The 13,085-nt window shown below is 44.0% G+C and overlaps 1 pseudogene; it reads right to left on the minus strand.

Moving 5' to 3' along the window:
* Positions 1-820: 820 nt before the first annotated feature.
* Positions 821-13,085, minus strand: part of LOC109933297 — a 97,408-nt pseudogene continuing 85,143 nt past the window's right edge.

The following is a 13,085-nucleotide window of genomic DNA, read 5'->3' on the forward strand; positions in this document are numbered from 1 at the left end:
TGCAGCTCGAGAAAACCTTGGTTAGACCACACTTGGAATATGCTGTTCAGTTCTGGTTGCCTCATTATAGGAAAGATGTGGAAGCTTTAGAGAGGGTGCAGAGGAGATTTACCAGGATGCTGCCTGGACTGGAGGGCAGGTCTTATGAGGAAAGGTTGAGGGAGCTAGGGCTTTTTTCATTGGAGCAAAGAAGGATGAGAGGTGACTTGATAGAGGTTTACAAGGTGATGAGAGGCATAGATAGAGTGGATAGCCAGAGACTTTTTCCCAGGGTAGAAATGACTATTACGAGGGAGCATAATTTTAAGGTGATTGGAGGAAGGTATAGGGGAGATGTCAGAGGTAGGTTCTTTACACACAGAGTGGTGGGTGTGTGGAATGCGCTGCTGGCAGAGGTAGTGGAGTCAGATACTTTAGAGACTTTTAAGCGACTCTTGGATAGGCACATGGAGGATAGTAAAACGTGGGGTATGCAAGTAGGATAATAGGTCAGCACAACATTGTGGGCCAAAGGGCCTGTACTATACTGTACTGTTCTATGTTCTATGTTGTACGTTCTATGATCCCCACGGTAGTTCCTTCCTGGTTGTGTATTTCCCATTGGGGAGCATTGAGACCTGGATATCCTACAGACCCCATGCTGTGGGGCCGGGCCCCTGAGCCTCCTGACCCTGTGGTTGAGCCCCTAACCTCAATCAGGTTGAGCTGGAGACTAAGCAACAGCCATTTCAACCTGGAGCATGGCCGCTAAAAGAGGGAGAGAGAGGAAATCAGGTCAAATTGTTCATACACAGAGAGGTGGGGATAGAAATTGAAGTGTTCATATGTCCACAGTCAGGTTGCATCTCAGTGACTGCAGTGATTTCAGTTGATTTCTCACACCTGAACTGAACTGATAGGATTGTAATCTGAAATGTGAAAAAGTAAATCAGGAAAAAATTAACAATATTGTAAATTATAGGAAACTAGAATTTATATTTAAATAAATATTAAGCCTAAAATTTAATGAATCCTACCTTATTATATTAAAAATTAACATGAATACTCACACAATCTCCTGTAGACTCTTGCAGGTCTGTATGAGGCAGCGGAGAAAGGGGGCAGATTGGTCTGTGAAGGAGTTCGACATCAGACCCAAATACATCAACGACTGCTTTGTACTGAGAGCAGCGACAAGCTCCTCAGCACAAGAATCTGAGAGACTGTTATCACCCAATCTGTGAATCAGCAAGAGTAAAATGAGAAATGAGGGTAAATCCACAACATTCTTAATGACAATAACAGTGTACAGTGTAAAGTCAAGATTTGATTTAGAAGAAAAGATGCACTGATCCTGTAAAATTAATGACTAATGTGCTTTCATCAAAACTGGAAGAAAAAACAGCAATTGGAAGGGTTTAGTAACAAAGATGGCAGATGGAATTTAAATTGGGTAAAATGTGAGGTGCTGTATTTTGGAAGGGCAAATCAGGGCAGGATATAAACACTTAATGGTAAGGTCCTGGGGAGTGTTGCTGAATAGAGAGACTTTAGAGTGCAGGTTCACAGCGAAGGTAGCATTTGGCATGCTTGCCTTTATAGGTCAGAGCATTGAGTATAGGAGTTGAGAGATCATGTTGCGGTTGTACAGGACATTGGCTCAGCCACTTCGGAATACTGCATGCAATTCTGGTTTCCCCACTATAGGAAGGATATTCATAGAATTCCCGACAGTATGGAAACAGACCACTTAGCCCAATAAGTCCGCACCGACCTTCTGAAGAGCATCCCACCCAAACCCATCCCCTATTCTATCCCTGCATTGTCTGTGGCTAATGCACCTAACCTACACTTCCCTGAACACAGCAGGTAATTTAGTATGGCTAATCTGCCTGAAGGTTGGAATCAAATTTGGGATGTCAGGAAACTTGAAAGAGTTCAGAAAAGATTACGAAGATGTTGACAGGGTTGGAGGGTTTGAGCTGTACAAAGAGACTGAATAGGCTGGGGCTATTCTCCCCTGGGGCGGAGGCGGAGGGATGAACTTTTAGAGGTTTATAAAATCATGAGGGGCATGGATAGGGTAAATAGGCATGGTCTTTTCGCTGGGTTGGGGGAGTCCAAAACTAGAGGACATAGGTTTAAAGTGAGAGGGAAAAGATTTAAAAGGGACCTAAGGGGCAATATTTTGATGCAGAGGGTGGTGTGTGTATGGAATGAGCTGCCAGAGGAATTGGTGGAAGCTCGTACAATTACAACATTTAAAAGGCATCTGGACAGGTATATCAACAGAAAGGGTTTAGACATATGGACCAAATGCTGGCAAATAGGACTAGATTTATATAGGATATCTGCTCGGCATGGCCGAGTTGGACTGAAGGGTCTGGTTCCATGTTGTACATCTCTATGATCTATGACAAAAGAAAGAGGAGTGACCCAGAGGGATTGAAAGAATAAAATGGAAGCACAGGAGTGATTAAATGGACAAAAGGGAATGGGTGCAAAACAGAACCTCTGCATCCTCGTTCTTGCCCCAAGTTGGTAGAAAGGATAATGGGATAAACCAGTGGAGCAGGGATAGAGTTGTTGCTAGTGTAGGAGATAAGGACCATGATATTACCAGAAGCTATGAAATCCTGGAAACAGGACTGGAATCAGGTGATGTGGCCACATGGACGGGTTAGGCCCAGAGTCATGAATGCAATATTGTCAGAGCCGGACAATTAACGGCTGGCAGGTAGGCGCGAGATGCCCATTCAGTGTGGGCAGAGGATGTCCCGGTTCAGGCAATGCTGGAACCATTTTTAAAGGCAGCCAACAGCACTTTCAAACAGCAGCTCTGGGGGGAAGCAGCCAGGGATCATTGGCAACTAACAAAGAGCTGGTCCTTGGGGCTCATTATGTAGTCTCTGATTAACATCGACTCCAGCTTTTGATTGTTCAAGAAGGGATAGAACTCAGGCCTTTCCTCATTGTTCAAAACCTCTCTTACTGAAGTTCCAGGTTACACAGACCACAGCACACCACCAATACACAGGCCTTTTGCCAGGTGTCTCTCTCCAGTGTTTTCTACACATTTGCACATTGGCTCAAGTACCCTTCAGCAAGTATAGCTTCTTCTGTGTGTTTCTGGCAAAGCCAGCATTTGTTGTCCATCCTAATTGCCCTCCAGTATGTTAGCTAGTTGCTGTCCATCTGGTGTAGGTACATCTGCAATGCTAATTGGAAGGTAATGCTAGGATTTTGATCTCGGTGACAACAAAAGGAACAGCAAGATGGTTCCAGGTCAGGCTGGTGTGTAGCTTGGACGGACTTGCAGATGGTGCTGCCTTCATGCGTTGCTTCCTTTGTTCTTCTAGGGTGTAAAAGGTGTTGCTAGATATTGATGTCCCAGTTGGAAGAAATGCTCAAGAGTTACAGCAGTGCAAATTCTATGCATTTCACACAGCTTGCAAGGTGCATTGGTGATGGAGTGAGTGGATTCCTTTGTTCCCTGGATGAGGTTGAGCTGCAAGTGTTGTTGGAAATGCCCTGATCCAGACAAGTAAGCAGCATTCCATCACCCTCCTGTCTCAGCCTTGTTAATCATCGACATGCTTTGGACTACTAGTTCAGTGACAGTTCTATTAAACTCTATGTTCTATAAACATATGGATGATAATGGAATAGTTTAGGTTAGATGGGCTTCAGATTGGTTTCACAGGTCGGCGCAACATCGAGTCGAAGGGCCTGTACTGCGCTGTAATGTTCTATGTTCTATGTTCTATGTTCTATGTTCTATGTTCTATAAACTATCATCTCTGGTCATCAAGTGCAAACCTTAAATGGAAGAGAGAGCCTGAAAATGTCAAGCATCCAGGATTGCTGCAATGGGTATCATGGGGGCTTGCAGAGTTATGAAGGATTTGTTTGTGGCAGTCACAGATCAGTTGTTTTGAGAGTGGAAGTCCTTCCTGCTGATGAAGGCTGCCGTACGGTCTGTGGAAGATTTGACTGCATGCACGTGTCCATCCGACAATGACACACAGGAAAGGCTACAGGCCCTGACAACATGCCAACAACTGTGAAGACTTGTGCTCCAGATTCTGCCACACCTCACCAAACTATTCGAGTACAGCTACAAAATTGGGCAGTTTTTCACATGGTGCGGCACATGTCCTGTATGTAAAAAGCACGACAAATCCAGCCAGGTAAATATCACCCCAGTCAATTCTCAATCTTCAGTAAAGTGATAGAAGATTTCATCAACAGTGATAGCACGATTGCTGACACCACTAGAATGAGCAACTGCTCAGCAATAACCTGCTCAGTGATGCCCAGTTTGGGTTCCACCAGGGCCACTCAGCTCCTGGCCTCATTACAGCCTTGGTTCAAACATGGAGAATAAAAAGCTGAATTCCAGGAGGTGAGGTAAGAGTGACTGCCCTCATCATCAAGGCAGTGTTTAACTGAGTGTGGCATTGCGGAGCTTGAACAAAAAACTGAAATCAATGGGAATCTCTGCTGATTGGAGCCATATCGAGCACACAGGAAGATTGATGTGGTTGCTATCATCTCTGCAGGAGTGCCTCAGGGGAGTGTCCTTGGCCCGACCATCTGTAGCTGCTTCAATGACCGTCCCTCTACACTAAGTGGGGACATTTGCCAAAGGATTCACAGTGTTCAGCACCTTTAGCAACTCCTCATGTACTGAAGCAGTCCATGTCCAAAATCAGCAAGACCTGGACAATATCCAGGATTGGGCTAACAAGTGACAAGTAATAATCACACAAGACAAATGCCAAGCAATGTCCATCTCTAATAAAACAAAAACTATATACCCACTGCCTACATTCAGTGGTTTCACACTAACACCCTGAGAGTTGCCATTGACCAGAAATCCACAGGGTTCACCATATAAATACACAGTGGCTACAAGAGAGTCACAGGCTACAAATACTACTGCAAACAACTCACCTCCTGACTCCCAAAGCCTTTCCACCAAGGCACAAGTCAAGAGTGTGATAGAATACGCCATACTTGCCTGGATGGGTGCAGCTCCAACAACAAAAGAAACTTAACACCATCTAGGACAAAGCAACCCACTTGAAATGGCACCATATCCACAAACATGTACTCCCTCCCCTACCAACACATAATAGCAGCATAAGACCATAAGACATAGGAGCAGAAATTAGGCCATTCGGCTCATCAGGTCTGCTCAGCCATTCAATCATGGCTGATAAATTCTTCAACCCCATTCTCCCGCTTTCTCCCCATAACTCTTGAAATCAAGAACCTATCTATCTCAGTCTTAAATGTACTCAATGACCTGGCCTCCACAGCCTTCTGTGGCAGTGAATTCCATAGATTCATCACTCTCTGGCTGAAGAAGTTTCTCCTTATCTCTGTCCTAAAGGGTCTTCCCTTTACTCTAAGGCTGTGCCCTCGGGTCCTAGTCTCTCCTACCAATGGAAGCATCTTCCCAACGTCCATTCTGTCCAGGCCATTCAGTATTCTGTAAGTTTCAGTTAGATCCCCCCCTCATCCTTCTAAACTCCAATGAGTATAGTCCCAAAGTCCTCAAATGTTCCTCATATGTTAAGCTTTCCATTCCTGGGACCATTCTAGTGAACCTCCTCTGAACCCGCTCCAGGGCCAGAATATCCTTCCTGAGATATGGGGCCCAAAACTGCACGCAATATTCCAAACATGGCCTGACCAGAGTCTTATAAAGCCTCAGTAGTAAATCCCTGCTTTTATATTCAAGTCCTTTCAAAATAAATGGCAACATTGCATTTGCCTTCCTGACTACTGACTCAACCTGCAAGTTTACCTTGAGAGAATCCTGGACTAGAACTCCCAAGTCTCTTTGCACTTCAGACTTCTGAATTTTCTCCCCATTTAGAAAATAGTCCATGCTTTTATTCTTCTTATCAAAGTGCATGACCTCACACTTTCCCATGCTGTACTCCATCTGCCACTTCTTTGCCCACTCTCCTGACCTATCCAAATCCTTCTGCAGCCTCCCCGCCTCCTCAATACTACCTGTCCCTCCACCTATCTTTGTATTGTCTGCAAACTTAGCCAGAACGCCCACAGTTCCTTCATCTAGATCACTAATGTGTAAAGTGAAAAGTTGTGGTCACACTGACCCTTGCGGAACACCACTTGTCACCGCCTGCCATCCTGAGAAAGACCCCTTTATCCCCACTCTCTGCTTTCTGCCAGACAGCAAATCTTCTATCCAAGCTAGCACCTTGCCTCTAACACCATGGGCCCTTATCTTACTCAGCAGCCTCCTGTGAGGCGCCTTATCAAAGGCCTTCTTGAAGTCCAGGTAGATAACATCCATTGGCTCTCCTTGGTCTACTTTGCTTGTTATTTCCTCAAAGAATTCTAGCAGATTTGTCAGGCATGACCTCCCCTTGATGAAACCGTGCTGACTTTGCCCTACTTTACCATACATTTCCAAATATTCAGAAATCTCATCACTTACAATGGACTCCAAAATCTTACCCATGACCGAGGTTAGGCTAATCGGACTGTAGTTTTCCATCTTTTGCCTTACTCCCTTCTTAAACAGGGGTGTCACGGTAGTGATTTTCCAGTCCTCTGGGACACTCCCTGACTAGCGATTCCTGAAAGATCGCCACTAACGCTTCCACTATCTCTTCAGAAATCTCCTTTAGAATTCTGGGGTGGAGTCCATCTGGTCCAGATGATTTATCCACCTTCAGGCCAATCAGTTTTACTAGCACCTTTTCCTTGGTGATGGCCACCATACTCAGTTCTGCCCAGACTCTTGAATTTTTGGGATATTACTTGTGTCTTCCACCATGAAGACTGACGCGAAGTAATTATTCAGTTCTTCAGCCATTTCCTTGTTCCCCACTACTATCTCTCCACTGTCATTTTCCAGTGGTCCAATATTCACTTTTGTCTCTATTTTGCCCTTTATATTTTAAAGAAACTCTTACAGTCTTCATTTATATTACTGGCTAGCTTACCCTCATATTTAATCTTCTCTCTCCTTATTTTTTTTTTGTTGCCTTCTGTTGGTCTTTGTAAGCTTCTTAGACCTCTGGTTTCCCATTGCCGTTCGCCACATTATATGCTTTCTTTTGTTTTATCCCTGACTTCCTTAGTCAGCCATGGTTGCCTCACCCTCCCTGTACCATGCTTCTTTTTCCTAGGGGATGAATTTTTGCTGCGTCTCCTGAATTTCTCCCAGAAATTCCTGCCATTGCTGTTCCACCTGTCTTTCCTGCTAGGCTCCTCTTCTACTCAATTCTTCCTAGATCCTCCCTCATACCTTTGTAGTCACCTTTATTCAGCAGTAATACCGTTACCTCTGATTCTATCTTCTCCCTCTCAAATTGCAGAGTAAATTCTACCACTTAATGATCACTGCCTCCTAAGGGTTCCTTTACCTTAAGCTCCCTTATCAAGTCTGTCTCATTGCACAACACTAAATCCGGTATTGCCTGTTCCCTTGTGGGCTCCACCATGAGCTGCTCCAAAAAGCCATCTCATAGACATTCCACACACTCCTTTCCTTGCAATCCACTACCAACATGATTTTCCCAGTCCACCTGCATATTGAAATCCCCCATGATCACTGTGACTTTGCCTTTCTTACACACCTTTTCTATCTCCTGGTGTATCATGCATCCCAGCTCCTAACTACTGTTTGGAAGCCTGTACACAACCCCAACTATGGTTTTTTTTTTAACCTTTGTGGTTCCTCAATTCTACCCACACAGATTCTACACCATCTGACCCTACTTCGTTTCATCCTATTGATTTAATTTCATTTCTCACTAATAAGGCAACCCTACTCCCTTGGCCCACCTGTTTATCTTTTCGATAGGATGTATATCCTTGAATATTCAGTTCCCAATCCTGATCCCCTTGCAGCCACGTCTCCATGGTGCCTACCACATCATACCTGCCAATTTCAATCTGTGCCACAAGCTCATTTACTTTATTCCTTATACTGTGTGCATTCAGATATAACACCTTCAGTCCTGTATTAACCTTCCCTTTCTCATTTTCATTCATTTTTCCAGTATTTGATTGCTAGCTTTTTCCAAACACTCTGTCCTATTTGTGTCTGTGCTGGAGATGTTAATAACCTCTCCTGAATTCTCCTTCCCCGTCATTTCTTTCATATTGTTCCACTTAGTTGAATCCACCACTACAGATGTTAACCTGCTGCTTTGTTTCTCACTGGGGCAAGTTTCACCATTCCCTCCCCCCCCCAGCTTTCTAGTTTAAAGTACTGTCGACCAGCCTATTTACCCTTTTCACTAGAACATTGGTCCCAGCTCGATTCAGGTGCAGACCGTCCCAACGGTACAGATCCCTCTTGTTCCAATACTGATGCCAGTGCCCCATGAAAAGGAACTCCTCTTTCCCGCACCACTCTTTTAGCCACGTGTTTACTTCCCTTATTCTTATGTCCCTATGCCAATTAGCACGTGGCTCGGGCAGTAATCCGGAGATTATAACCCTTGAGGACTTGTTCTTTAATTTGGTTCCTAGCTCCTGATAATCTCAGAGCAGGTCCTCTTTCCTAGTCTTGTCTATGTTTTTTGTTCCGGTGTGGACCACAACAACTGGATTCTCCCCCTTCTGCTCCAAGCTGGTCAGAGATGCCCCTTTCCCTGGCACCAGGCAGGCAACACCATATGGGACTCTCGATCCTACTTACAAAGGATACTATCCATCCCCCTAATTATAGTATCCCCTACAACTACCACCTGTCTTTTTGCTCCCTCCTCTTGAATGGCCTCCTCTACCACGGTGCAGTGGTCAGTTGGCTCATCCTCCCTGCAGCCCTTTTCCTCATCCATACAGGGAGCAAGTACCTTGTACCTGTTGGACAAGGTCAAGAGCTGAGGCTCTCCTGTTCCTGACTGCAGGATCCCTCTAGCTGCCTCGCTTACAGTCACACCCTGCTGTCCCTGGCCACTGACCAAATTTGAATTACTTAATCTACCAGGTGTGACTGCTCCTGAAACTAAAGTGCCCAGGTACTTCTCCCCCTCCTGGATGTGCCGCAGTGTTTGAAGCTCAGATTCCAGCTCATTAACTTTGAGCCAAAGTTCGAGCAATCAACACTTGCTGCAGATGTGGTCACTGCAGTTCACAATGGGATCAGCTAGCTCCTGCATCATAGAGCTACAACACATTACCTATCCAGCCATTTCTACTTAGTTAATTACTTTATTAATTTATATAATTTATTATAATGAGTTAATTAAATTTGTTGATACTTTCCTCCCTCCGACAGTGTGTACTATTGACAAGACACACTGCAGGAATTTGCCATAGATACTTATAGAGTGCCTTCCAAACCCATGACGACTTCCATTTAGAAGGACAGGGCTTCAGATATTTGGGAACACCAGCAACCGCAAGTTCTCCATCAAGTCACTCACCATCTTGACGTGGAAATACATCACTGTTCCTGCAGCATTGCTGGGCCAAAATCTTGGAATTCCCTCCAGTACAGCATTGTGGGTCCATCTATAGCACATGGACTGCAGTGGTTCATGGCGTAAGCTTACTACCATCTTCTCAAGTGCAACTAGACACATGCAGTAAGTGCTGGTCCAGTTAGCAACACCCCCATCCCATAAGTGAATAAAAGGGAAAAATAAAATCACCTGGCACCTGTGGTAATCTAATGAAGGCCCTGAGGCCTGCAGCCTGACTGACTGAATCGGTGCCAAGGCACATGTATTGGCCAGTACGCTTAAAGATAGCATTGATGTCATGAAGATCCACAGACTGGGGGTTACTACAGCATCTCAAGATCCTTGGAATCAACCTGAGGTACAGATATTCAGTGCCAGTGACTGTTAATGCCAACTGGCATTCAGCATCCTATAGGGCTCCATTTATCCTCCATTATATCTTGCTGCTCAATAATGGCCTCCTTGGGGAGGTACTGCCTGCAGCAACGCAGCTGCTCTGATACAGGCAGCAAGTTCGGATGGTAAACCAGTTTTAGTGGGTAGCATAGTCTGTGCACAAAAGGGTCGTTATGTGCCTCTGTGTCCACTTTTCTGTGTTCCTTTCCCATCTGAAGGAGTTGTAGCTAGCTAAGAGTTAAATTTTCAATCATATCGTCAGTAATAGTCAACACAAGTGGGAACCACAAGTAACAACCACAGGCTAGGTTAGTGGGAGCTGCACTGTAAGCAGGATAGCACATGCCTTGGGCAAAATATAGACAGTGACTGTGTACACTGGGGAAAACAGAAGATTACATAACACACATGGATGATGAAATGAGAACTGCAACATGTAATGTTTAATATCTTGTATAAATCTTGTAGGTGTCTACAATCCTGCGGAATTGGTTTTACACAGTGATAAGACTAGCTCTCCTTGCACGTGCATAAAAATAGCTCAGGAAACTAAGACGGCACGGGCAGGTGAAATAATGGCTGTCTAGAGAGAAATCGGATGGAGAATTTTAAAACAAACAAAAAAGAGTTAGTTGATGCTTGGAGGGAAACTAAGACCTGGTGTATTGGCTAATGTTTGAAGCAAGACATTGCCCCATGTTCTCCATTCCCAGAATGCGTGCAGTGGTTAGCACTGCTGCCTCAGCGCCAGGGACCCAGGTTCGATTCCAACCTCGGGCAACTGTTAGTTTTCGTTCTTCCCATGTCTGCGTGCGTTTCTTCAGGGTGCTCCGGTTTCCTCCCACAGTCCAAAGATGTGCAAGCAAGGTGGATTGGCCGTGCAAAATTGCTCCATAGTGTACAGAGATGTGTAGGTTAGGTTGGAAGGTGAGTCTGGTATACTCTCCGCAGAGACAGTGCAGGTTAGGTAGAAAGAAATTGCATTAAAGGGAATCTGTTAGTTATTTCAATTTGGAAACATTCTGAAACGTGAAATACCTACACGAATTAATAAGTTGCTTTAGGAAACCCACCATTCCCAAGTGTAAAGAAGGAACATTCAAGTGACGTTAGTGACTGGAACATCAAATATTTGATTGCTGTTTTAAGAATACTTTACGGGATGGTAAGAATTCCCTAAGATTCATGAATAAGACAGAATGGCAGTCAGAAAATGCCTCAATTAGAAGAGATGATAGAAACAGCAAATATGCTACTTTTTGAGAACTAGGAATAATGTATCAGAGTGCAATTCATTTGAGTATTTTATTTCGGAATTCATACAGATTATAATGAAGGTAAGTGCAGATAAGACAAGTATATAAGAGATAAGGTTTGGGCTGGAACAATTAATCACTTGGGAACTATAATAAGGATAAGTAAAATCAGCAAGTTGGATACAGCATTTAAGTGCCAGTAATTAAGAATTAGGAATAACTTCTGTTTTAGAGTGAAGTAATCTGAAAGTAGCAATACCAAAGATCCACAGTAACCATCACATCTTCATGTGTGGAGGACAGAGGAAACAACACCTTGAAAACAAATCGAAATGTTGGGTACTGATTATTACGCATTGTGCTACCACAGTCAACAGGCTACAGACAGTAAGTATTCCTTTGGGTAGTTACATGATTGTACGGTGGCAGGAGGAGGGGGTACAGCACTTTGGAGAGATCTATCTAGAGCACAAGACAGTAATTAAGGATTTAGAAGAATTTGCCAGAGGACCAGGAGAGGCTACAGCCATAAAGATTAAAGCACAGAGGGGAACAGACTTTACCTGGTTAGAAAACTGACAAACAAATCAGGCACAAAGCGAACAGCCGCAACAGGCCCACAGCAACAAGTAACAGCAGCAAACAGGTTTGAGAAAGTATAAACAGTAGTTTTAAGCAGAGATAAAGAAGAAAAGGAAGGGCGAAAAAAAAGGAATGGCAAAAACACACCGACAAGTCTAGTGAAGAAGGGAAAGGTGGCAGCACCACATTGCATTCAGCATAACTTCAGCATAACACAGAAATACACACCATGGAAAGGAAGCCATGTTGAGGTGCAAGGGCAGGTTTTTGCCATGGGAAGGAATGGGAAGAGACGTAGCAAAACAGTCAATGTATGGTATGTGCTCAGTATAACCTAGGAACACCGATCAAATCCCCTTATTGTATCAGCCCCGACCAAAGAAGCACTGGGAGCAGTTACAAACATATTCCTCAGGATTCCCTACCGAGCCAGGGAAAGATTTATTGTTTGATTGTTATTGACCTATTTACAATGTCAAAGAGGCTTCACCCACATGATACAGTTAACCCACAGCTATCACTCATGTAATGGTAGAAGAGGTAATCCCCTCAATGGGGAATACAATTACAGATGAATTCAGATCATGAGATTTTACGGAATAAGGAGTGATTGAGAAGCAACAAGTAATTCAGAAAGCAAATGCAATTTTGGTCTTTATTGCTGGGGGGCGGGGGTGAGGCGATGGAGTTTAAAGTAGGGATGTCTGATAACAACTATACAGGGCATTGTTGAGGGCCTGCACCTAGAGTACTGCATACAGTTTTTGTACCCTGTATTTAAGAAAGGAGATATCAGCATTGGAGAGAGTTCAGAAGAGGTTCATTAGGCTGATTTGTGGGATGAAGGTACTGACTGATCAAGGATGGCAAAACAGACTATGCTTTTCTTGTTTCATCTTGAAAGAATGAGGGGAAATCTTATTGAAATGTACAACATTTTGGGAGTGGGGAACTGACAGTAGATGCTGAGAGGATATTTCAACTACTGGGGGAATTTCAAGCTAGGGGACAGAGTTACAGAATAAGGGAACATTTATTAAAAATTGAAATGCAGAACAATTTATTTTCCCAGTGAATAGTCAAATGTTTGGAATTCTAGTATCTAAAGAGGAACTCAGTAGGTTTGAAATATCGGGGTGTTAAGAGATACGAGGGGCTAGCATAAAAGATATCTCAAACTGTCACTGGGGCAGATCAGCCACAATCTGATTAATGGCAGGACAGTCTGGAGGGACCAAGTGGCTCACTTCTGCTCCCAAGTTCTTTTGAAGTTTCTGCAGATCTTAGGAATGGTAGTGAATGAATAGGACATTAAAGAGAGCATTAGCTAAAGTCATGTGGAAGACAGTACAGAGATGGACAGATCTGCTGCCAAAGTATCTTAAATGGAACTCAGGACAACACTCAG

Source organism: Rhincodon typus, chromosome 48 (assembly GCF_021869965.1).
Source record: "Rhincodon typus isolate 14 chromosome 48, sRhiTyp1.1, whole genome shotgun sequence".
NCBI lineage: Eukaryota > Metazoa > Chordata > Chondrichthyes > Orectolobiformes > Rhincodontidae > Rhincodon > Rhincodon typus.